We start from the raw sequence: 11,191 nt of genomic DNA on the forward strand, positions 1-11,191 counted from the left end.
AACCAAACAAAAAAACCCCACTCCACCTTTTCTCTAACAAGTGCTGAAATTCCTTAAGCAATCACTGTTAACTAAAACCCCAGCTACTTGGCTGAGCCTGCCAGCCCATCCTGGTGATAAATGGCTCTCAAGATGTAAACAAACCAGTCTAAGTCTGTCCAGACTGTCACCATGTTCCTGGGTGCGTGGCTGCCCTTAAATCTAAATTCTTCAACACAGCAAATCCATGTTGCAAGATCAAATGTATTTATTTGACCCCCGAAAGACAAAGCTATGTTCTTTGATGAAGGTAGGCTTCTTCCTCCTTCTTCCACAATTCCCTGGGTGGGGAGCACTGATCTGCCAGAAACCCTGGGGGCTCTGCGAGGGGAAGATTTCTCAACGCACGCAGTATTCTTTCTCAGCACCCTTTGATTGTCCATTTCTAGTTGCTTTGGGTTGCAGTTCCCCAAGCAGCTGAACCACTGGTTTCTTACCACCAAAAGGAGAAGTGCACTTCGGTCCTGTTCCACTGGAGACAACTCCTATGGACACAGACTCTGAGCTTATGGGAATTGTTATGACATCCCATATTACTTCTATCTGAAGAGTTACTGTAGCTCTAGCCAAAAATATGTAATTGCTATAAGAAAATATGGACCATTATATCTGGTATCAATACAGGCTGGGGGGTGAAGGGATTGAGAGCAGCCCTGCAGAGAACAACTTGGAGATCCTGGTGGATAAAAAGCTGGCCATGAGCTGGCCATGTGTGCTCACAGCCCAGAAAGCCAACCGTGTCCTGGGCTGCATCAAAACCAACATGACCAGCAGGTCGAGGGAGATGATTCTCTGCCTCTGCTCTTGTGAGACCCCACCTGGAGTACTGCATCCAGCTCCGGGGTCCCCAAAATAAGAAAGACATGGAGCTGTTGGAGTGAATCCAGAGGAGGGCCATGAAGCTGATCAGAGGGCTGGAGCACCTCTCCTATGAGGACAGGCTGAGAGAGTTGGGGTTGTTCAGCCTGGAGAAGAGAAGGCTCTGGGGAGACCTTATAGCAGCCTTCCAGTACCTAAAGGGGGTCTACAGGAAAGCTGGAGCTTTAACCTGAAAGCTTTAAGCTCAGCTTAAAGCATCTGGGATAAAGCAGAGGAGGAATATGACCCTGCCAATGCCTGTTTCTCTGCATTCACCACAATGATGTGATTTAGACAGCTAAGGTTAGGTGAAACGAATCCTACCTCAGGTGACATGTTTTTCCCTTTTTGGATTATACCAGTGTATTGAGACAGCACAGGGTTCACACTATGCAAAACAGGTAGGAAATATGCACAGAAAATTGTTTTGCTGAATAGCATGGAAGATACTTTCATTTTCCTGTGTCCCTTCCTACTTTTGCTGTCAGGAGAGGCTGAGCCTGCCCTGATTCAAATACAAATGAACTCATCCCATAGCTTTTTCTTTGCTATATCTCACGGTATGCACAGTGGTCATCTGTCTTTGTCTATGATGGTCTCCTGGGAAGGCTGGAGGAGACGTTTCTTATTTCTGTTGACCTTGCCACCCTCAGCAGCGCATGAACAACTTGCAGAGGCCAGAGTACCATAACCAATATATTTCCCCACCCAGGTATGGCACCGCACTGAAAACAGTAACAACATGCTAGCCTAACAGTACTGAGGAAACTCCCAGTGGAGTGGAAACACTGCTTCTGAGTTTCTGAGTTAAAAATGGCCACTTTTTGTGCAGGAACATTGTTTTCAGATGAGCTACAAATGGCTGGTTTTTGAGCAAGAGCATTGCTTTCAGTTGAGCTACAAGTAGTCATTTTTTGTCTCGGGAAAGAGAAATATTAGCCGTTTTAATACTCTTTTAAGTTGTTGAATTGGTCTGCACTGCAGATACCTAACCAGCCAATTGTTTTTTTCTCCCCTTAACTCTCCTCCTTTAGTACTCATTTATCTTTTAAACCACTAGGAGAGTGCAAGGAATTCTAGCTCAGCACTGAAGCCCTCCATATCTTGGAGGATCTTGCTCTTTTCCAGTACTGTAACTTCAGGCTTTTGGTCAGTAGGGCTGCCTGAAGCATGGCATGTGGAGGCAGCCCTCCTGCCCATCTCTGGCTCTTCGCATGAGTATTTCAGCAGTTGTCTTCTGCTGTTGTCTCTGAATCCTTGAAGGGAACATGCTCAGCTGGGATTTCTCCAAGTTATGGCATGCAGTCCTCCAGTATATGCTTTGATTTCTATTAACAGGTTAAGAGCAGAAGTCCTCTTCTGGACCTGGAGTCCTTTCCTGCAACCAGCTTTGTGGGCTGGATGCTCCAGCTTTTCTTCATTGTGCACCAGCAGGCTGGGATGAGCCCTTACTGCCTTGCTGGCAGAGAGGACCACACATATGCTTTGGGTTGAGCTGGCTGGGTCAGTGGGTTAGCTCACCCACACCTGCCCAGGATCCACGCAAGCTCAGCCATTTATGCCTGCATTGCTCCCAGGATCCTTTCCAGCGGCAGAGCAGCCTGGGCTGAGGCAGCATGGGGGTTAAGTGTGCCTCTTAGGGGGTGGGTGTGGGACGCAGCAGAAAACTGTTCAGTCAGCAAAGTTGCTTGCAAGGGGAGGGTCTGACCAGAATTATTGGGAGCATTAGAAAACATCTGCCATTGCTAAGTTTTCCTTTTTTTTTGTTTGTGTAAGGTAAAGGACTGCCATGGCTTCAGCCTGTGTTTTAAATCAGAGAACTGAGAGAAAGCCAAGCCCCAATGTGGTTTCCCAGGTCTCCTAAGCATGCTGTTTGGTGTCTGGCCAAAAAGCTCAGGTATTGCTCAACTGCTGTTGCTTAGGTGGGAAAAAGCTCAAACATCCGATATCCTGTTCTTACTGGAAGAGGCAAAAAATTATTAAAATTAAATTTATTGTTATTATTAAAAGGAAATATTTAACATATGAAAGGATAGCTGGGAGTGTTTTGCTGTGCGATGTGGTTGTACTTAGTTTTCGTACCAGGAGAGGGAAGTGTTTGCCCAGAAAATGAAGGCACAAAGCGAGGGACAGCTTGGCCTGCGCTTCAGGGGCTGTCGCCAATGCTGCTCGGCTAATGGGGAGCTGGGGGCACGCCGCCAGCCCAGAGTTTGTCACTTCATCTATAAATGAAACCATTGTTTGACACGCCTAAAAAATGTGGGATATGTGAGAGCCATGCCAATTCATTTCAAATCACAGGGAAAGGGGCTTCATAACATTGAAAACAGGCTCCACGTGATTTGTCATTTTGAATGAGTCACCTGCATATACTATGAGACATGCTGAATATTATCCATTCAGGCTTGGAAGAAAGTTTGCTTGGCTTTTCGTGAAACTTTTTCACTATTTCTGATCTCTTATTTTAAGAAGTTAAACCATATTATGAGCTGAATAAAGGGCCATTCTGAATAAATCATTTGAGATTATTATAGCCCCCACCTCTTGCTGTATAAAAGAAGAACAGAGAAGGGCTCTCTGAATAGGTGAAAAAAAAAAGCTTTTAAACTTTTACAAAGGTAGTAGAAAGCTGATTGCAAGTGTCCTAAGGAGATACTGCCAAAGTAAATGGAGTCTTTTTTAGAATACAAATATTCCTTAAGCCAAAACTGATGTACACGAACAGAGTAGGACTGTGAGCATGCTGAAAAGCAGTACAATATAATTGTTAGTGAGTACAGCATAGACAAAGACATTTTTTTCCTGGGGTAGGAAAAGATAAAGAGGAAGAACAATGTTGCCACTGTAATTTGATAACATTTTATAGACACCTCTTGCTTGATACTAAATTTTTCCTCTGTTTACAACAGCATTTGTTACTTTCCTGCAGATCTCATGCAGAGCGGGAATCAACGCTGAGCTGTTAGTGCTCATATTGGGATATCAGCAAATGAGTCTAGCAAGCTGGCTGCAGTAACTGAAGGTGTTAGCACCCAGCAGTTGCTGTGCACCTCTGACAGAGGTTACTATTCCCACAGCAAATGTCAGCAGCATATCGCTTCTGCTTGCCACTTGGGGTTGCCACTGCAAAATCTGACAACATTGCTTAAAGTCATTTTCATCAACTATTTAGGCAGAGATGACAAACTATGCACTAGACCGGCAGACAAAAATCGCTCTTTGTTTTGGGGATCAGAAACTCAGGGGAGTAGTGCTGCGTATCTATAAGGCAGTAACAAATTAAAATGCCACAACTGTTCTTGATGTGAAGAGGAGTCAAGTGTCCTAAATTAGCTAGCAATGTGTTAGAAAAGTACAGCATCAATTAGGCTATGTCTTCTAGTATGTGCTAAGTGGAAAGCTAAGGGGGGAACAAATGAGTTAATATTACTTCCTTTAAAACTATTGTAAGCAAAATCAGTTTTCAGCCAAACTTTAAATGCTATCACCAGCTGAAAGCCCAGATGGATGAAAGCAATTAACAAAAACAGAATCTCAGAACATCTCTGTGCTCAGAAGGCAGTTGATAGAACAGAGATCGTATTACCTTATGTCAATAGGTTGCGTAGTTTGAATTACAAAAAACTTCACCTAAACCAGATGCTATCTTTCCAAATAAAATCCTGTTGCAAGACCAAATGGAGTTTCCGTTTTAACTTCTGCTGTCATTCCTACAGAAGGGTATACTTCGAGCCTCCGAAGCCTCCCATCTCTGGCGGCACTAGTGCTTGGTGCTTTGTTCTCCCTCATTCATTGCTCTCCCTTGTGCTTAGGAGCTCTTCTTTTCAACCCTCTTCCTCCCTGGACAAGGTTGCACAATATTTTGTGTAGAAGGACTGGCATGAAAGATGGATAAATTGCTTTATTAGCCTAGTTGAAGTAGTTTACCTGTTATTTCCAAACCATCCATGTGAAGTTGCACAAGATACTTTCATCATTTAAACAATTATGAATACAAGCTGTACTACCTCTGGTACTTAATTTTTTGCTGGCATCCCACCAGACACTTTAGTTTGTTACTGACACTGAGATACAATTAATAATGTGTGGACTGATGAAGGAGAAACTAGATTGACACAAAAAACAGCCCCTCAGGAAAATTGAAATTACCTTTTTAAAAAGTGTATAACAGAGAATCTTTCCACCTTTTATTAGTATGTTACGCTTTTCACCAGATCACACATATAACTTCCATGTTTGTTAAATCTCATGATGATGTTCTGCTGCATTTCATACTTTCTGGGTTTCTTCTCAATTTACTAAATAAATTGCTGGGGAATATATACCATATGATCCCATTCTGTCGTGCCAGTTACAGCAGAAACATTCCACCAATACATTTTGGTGGCATTTTTCAAATAACTTGGTAAGGGTACCCAGAAAGGGTTCCTTTACCTGGATTCACCTAGAAGACTGTTTCACATATGTATCTAAAAATGATTTTTCTACTCCTCATCTTTCACCTGGGACATGGGACTTACTAGCACAGTTGGCCTAGAATACTGCCACTCTGCATATAGATGGAAATATGGTCACAATGGGTCTCACCCACTGAAGACTTTAGTGATCGATACCAGGGTTTTGACCTTAGAGTAGAATAAAAATGGGAGTCAGTGGAAGCTGAGAGCATGGAGTACGCTCTTGCAGCATGCTAAAGACACTTATGGGCGGATTCTGCCTAGAGTCCATCATCTCCATTTACACTGAGCCAAATAAACTGTACTATTCTTACAAGAGATGGCAATCAGATAATGCAGTGCAATGGCCCAAAACCCAGGAGGTGAATGACTCCCTTTTTCGTTATTGATTCTACATGGTGAGCTAGGAAAAAGGGCTATTTTTTGGGTCTGTGTCTAAAGTTTGCACTATTTCTATATGTTTTATTGTTGTCACCATAGTTATCAACATACACAATTTTTATACATAAATATTAATATTTGACAGAAATAAAAGTCCATGAAATGTTTCCAAATAGTATTATTTGCTACCTTTAAATGTCTTTTTTGTATTTGGCTAATTTATTATCCAGATCTGTGTGTCTTGAGTATCAGTTTGGAAAAGTGGTTATCATATACTGTTTGTTTTATCCCAGTGCAGAGAGCACATGTCATTCTTGTTGCCAAAAGAATTTACTAAAATTCATATCTCTGTACCACTAATACTACAGAAATCTGGCTTTTTTCAAAAGCAAGGTGTCACACATCTGGCTGCTGTTCACAATAATCATGCTATCAACAGCTCCTTCCCTCAGTCAGTAATATTTTTTGGATTATAACCTAATAAAACTACTGTAAATTCAGCAGAGAACTTGGATTAGCTTGACATTTTTAAGCTAGAATTTTCTTGCAACATACCTCTCATTTTGAGCATACTCTTATATGGAACCCCTTTAATTTTATTCATGAGTGCCTTATTATGTCAGGCTTGGTTATTAAAGAATGCAGGAAGGCATTTTCTGGACCACATACCTATGTTTCTGCACCAGAAGTGCCTGGGGTTACTTCTTTACTTTTACATCTGCCATTGGTATGAATTCTAAAGTATGCTGTTGTTTTGTGATTATGCTGCTGAAAAATGATACATTTTTGCAGATTCAGTTCCTGTAGATTGCACTACTCATTCCTTCCTCCTTGTCATCCTCTTTTTGACCTTCCTTGTCAGTATTCAGTTAAAATACTGCTCTGCCCCAAAGAACTTGAAGTCTAGTTCAAACACACATATAAAAAAATTACAAAAGCCAGTGGCAGAGGTAGGCAACTAATACCGATTATAACCTTTTGCAAATGAGCTTTTCTTTGATGATGAATTCAAAGTGAGAGAACAAAGCTGCTTAGCACTCCAGGCTTGGGGTGGGACGGAATAAGACAGGAAAGTGAAAATCCCAGAAAGACGTTAGCAAAGAGAGTGGGAGTTAATAAGCTGTAAGAAGGAGGCAGGGTCAGAGCCATGAAGACCTGTAGGGTGAGCTTGGCCTCAATGGAAAGGGGAAGAAGAAACGCTTGGAGGAATACAAAAGCAGCTAAAGGCAGGGAGAGCCCATCTTAGTTCAAACATTCAGCCTGCTTTGCCCTGAAATGGGAGAAATCCACCATTCTGCAAAAGTTTATCCTTTGGCAGCCCAATAGCTCAGGGGAGTGGGCCTGGTTAATGAGGAAATGGTCCCTAACCAGTGCATTAGTCCAGTCCAGATAACCTCTCACTGTCACATATATAGGCAAGAGGAAAAGAAGGAATCAATCTTGTCATTCGAGCTACAGAAATACAGTCTGAAAAAGCCCTGCTGAGGCTGCGTAGCAGGAATTCATCTGGAAATCTCCCTAAATCAAGGGAAACTATCTGCGCAAAGTCTTTAGATAAGAAGTTGTTTCTCTGTCAGCTGCTGCTTCTCTCCTGTGGTTCAGCACAGGACACAATTTAGGAAAGGGGATCCTCTAGCTCAGGTGCTGCATCATCACTATGTGCTGCTCTCATGTGTTGGGTTTTCTCAGCAAAGAATGAAGAAAAGAAAGAATGGAAAAACATGATTTTAAAAACTATAGTGGAATTCAGTTAAATATGTCAAAATAGGTAAGGTCTACAGCTAACATTTTTATTAAGATACACAAAAAAAACCCCACGGGGAGGGCCAGAAGGTGTATTAGAAAACTGTGTGTGTCTCATCTCCTGGCTCACTTCACTAATATGTTCCTTTCTACTTATCTGGGGTTTTTATATTGTAAAAACCATAAGGCCTCCATGCCCAAATGGAGGTTTGTAAAGCACCTTGCACTTTGTGGACCTGTGTTTCACCTCAGCCTCCTGCTCTCCAAACGTCATTTTAGATCATCTGTGCGTGGGGGTCTCGTGTCACCCTCTCAGACGGATTGTGGCTGGAAACTGCCAGCTTACGGCAACTGATGACATTCTTTAAGAGCCCGCTGAAGAAAAAGCGGAAAATCCAGCCGTGTCCATGTGTAAATTCTAACTAAGGCATGTGTCATTGATAAACTTTGCTATCAGAGCTCTCTGTTATACTTTATTTATATCAACTTAAAGCCTGAAAGAATGTCGCTTTGGCTGCCTTTCAAAACATGAAAGCTGAGCATATGTGGATTCATTGAAAGGGAAATTAGTCACTCTTATTGCTTTAGAGAATCCAATCACTTTAAAATCCCTGCAACATCAATATGCCTCCCTATGAAATAAATGGCCCAGAGGATTTCTCGTTTTGAACATTATCTTAGTGCAACTCTCTATCTAACTACTAAAGCACAGTTCACCTACTGAAGTATGGAAAAGCATCTGGAAGTATAGTTCGTTCAATCAAAACATCTGAACCAACTTGGAATCAGCAGTGTTTACCTTTTGTCAGTTATCTCCAAGTGCTTGCTGCTAGTACATGTCTTTTTCCAGGCAGCCTCACATGTCACACACTACTGGAAAAAGCTCACGAAGACACCCGCTGTCCTTTAACACTGCAAATGGTAGCAAACCTAAAGCTGTTTACTCTCACATGCACATCCATCTACACATTGTTTTCTTAGCTTCGCCAATGCGAGCTGTTTCTCTAGGTGTAAGAAGACAGTACAAGCCCAGAAAATCAAGTGTTATTGCCATGGTGCAACCCACTGTGGTGATGCAACCCAACTGCTTTCCAAGGGCTCCTCATACTCCATGTGACCATGACATGTGGTGAGCAGGTGGCTGCGACTCTGTTATGGAAAGTCTTCCCCAGTCTCCCAGCAGGTGAATCAGGCTAAGCGATGACAAAGGACCAAAGAGAACGCTAATACAATGGCAAAATAGCTTTGGTTGATAGCAGAGCTCTGAGACTGCTCAAAAGATCCCCCTAGTCATCACTGGGGAGAGTGGCAAACGGTCTGTTTTCCTCTAGGGTCCCTTCTAGATGAAGAGCCTTGAAATGAGAGGAGAGAAGGTCAGGGGTAAAAGACCTACTAATTTGTATTCACTTGTATATCTCATAACCAGCTCTGTTCCTTCAGTAAGATCCTGGTCATCTGGGGAGCCTAGGCTAGGAGCACAGCCTCCCTGAGCACCTCTTCTGATAAAACCAAGGGTGATTCAGGTTTTAGGTGGGATGAGCGATGCTGCGGTGGTGTGCTGTCCTTACAGAGAGACTCGGGCATGTAGGCTTCTCTCGTAGGCACTCAGTTAAGTACCATAAATTACGTGAGATGGATCTGAATGACAGAAATAAGTTAATGATCTCCCCTATTCCTTTCATGCATGTTCCTAACCAGCGAGTGGAGCAGACCAGCATACTGGCAGGATGATTTTAATTCATTGCACACACCCACCTTTCTTTCAGGCTGCACGTGGGAATAACAGCTAAACTGACTTGCTCAAGACTGTATCAGATCTGCTTTAGATGCCTGCTTGCTTTAGGTGCTTCTTACAAAGCTAAAGGAAAATCTGATCAGCCCACTTGCTTTTTCTGGGTCATGGTCTTGAGACATAGAATTTCTCATGAAAACTGATAGCAAACTGCACGTATCAAGAGGTATATCTAGCACTGTAGTACCACTGTGATTCCTCTCCTTGGTTAGGTGGTTCCCCAGACTCTCTCACAAGCTTGGATTCTTGCTGTATTCATGATCGTATCATTCACAGTTTCAGTTTCCTCACAACATTTGGTATTGGCTTCTCATTTTTCTTTATAATGAGACTTAAATTCTCCAACTATTCTAATATTTTGGCATAGTTACCGACCACTGGATTTTTTTATTGTTGAAGAATTTCACAATCGTGTAATTAAAATGAGAGTGTTTATATGGCAGCATAAGAAGCTCTGAGCCACTGAGATATGGTTTTGGATTTTAAACCAGTCGTCTGAGCTTGTGCTCAGGGCAGTGATAGCCACAGATTTGTAAAAGCAATTCAGGGACAAGGTTTCACTAGATCACTGTTAATAATACAAAGTCTGCTAAGGGTTTTTGCTTTGCTCAGAAATAGGTTGAGGAAGCTGAAAAGTTAGAGCCTGCAACTCAGGGTCTGAAGCAAACCAGCAAACATTTAAGTACCATCTGAAGCATGCAGGTAGCTCCAAAGAAAAATTCCTAGGCAAGTTCCTGTGGTTTGCTGGATCTGGGAGCTGGGTGAGCAGCCAAAGGAGAGCATTCACTAGCACATGAAAGAGTTCCCCTGGCTCCTGGGAGAAGAACAAGTATGTGGGGGACTGAAAGTAGTTTCACTTTTTTTACTCGCCCTTGACTCTAACTGCCCATTTAAATAATATTGTGGCACATTTTGTCCTTGTTTTCCAGTTGCTTTTATCTCACTTGAGAGCAGGTAGGAGAAGAAAATGGGGACCTCTTGACATGGAGAAACACATACAAAGAGCTGCTAAACATGCAAAGGAAGTTCACTGAAAAAAAGTGAAAAACATGCTTTTCCCCGATTTCTTTAAAGTAGAATTAGTAATCTGAGGTGCCCCTGTGCTTCACAGCTTCAGGGATGCTCAGATAACAGTGTGGTTTCTAACCTGAAGATAAAATATCCAAATGACAAAAAAATAAAACCCAACTACAGCTTTCTATCAATCACATCTCTTCTTGTTACATATAACTTACCTACTTAAATTTCACATGCAAATGACTTCTCTGGGGTACCCAAGGGAACAGTAATAACTTATCAAAGTATTCACCTGAAGGTTCCTAAGATTATTCAGCTATCTATTAGACTCTGGATAGACTAAATATAGTCACAGGGGACCTTTCTTTAAAATCCAGGGCTGGAAGAGGAATTTCTGTTTCAGCAGCAGCCAGCAGGGCCACCCTCTTTCTGCAGTTCTGGATTAAAAAAAAATGTTTTAAAACCTCTTTGTCTCCTTCATGAGAAAAGCGTTAACCAGGGAGAGAGTCATTGCAAGAAAGGCCATCTGAAGCAGAGCAAGAGTACACACAAATCTTATCCCAACTTTTTGAGCAGGGAGCATTTGGTACAGAGGAACTAAAGAGGTGCTGGTGAGGAGATCATCCTTCCTGCAGCAGCAGTGATGCTGTCTGCAGCTGGTTAACATTGCCATAACTCACTACTCCTGCACCCTCGTTTTCACAAGTAGAGGCTGGTAGACCCTGCCTTAGGTCTACAGTATACACAGCAATAATGAAAGTTCATGGTTTTCTCTATACGTAGCATAAGATTTTTGCTGCTTTTGAAAAAGGAGGGCTAGGGGCTACCTCAAAAAGTCCTCCTCCTAAATCCAGCCCCCCAACTTCTGTCTACCTGCTCAGGATAGTCTCTTCATTCATTGCCT

The sequence above is a fragment of the Grus americana genome, chromosome 2, assembly GCF_028858705.1.
Source record: "Grus americana isolate bGruAme1 chromosome 2, bGruAme1.mat, whole genome shotgun sequence".
NCBI classification, from domain to species: Eukaryota; Metazoa; Chordata; class Aves; order Gruiformes; family Gruidae; genus Grus; species Grus americana.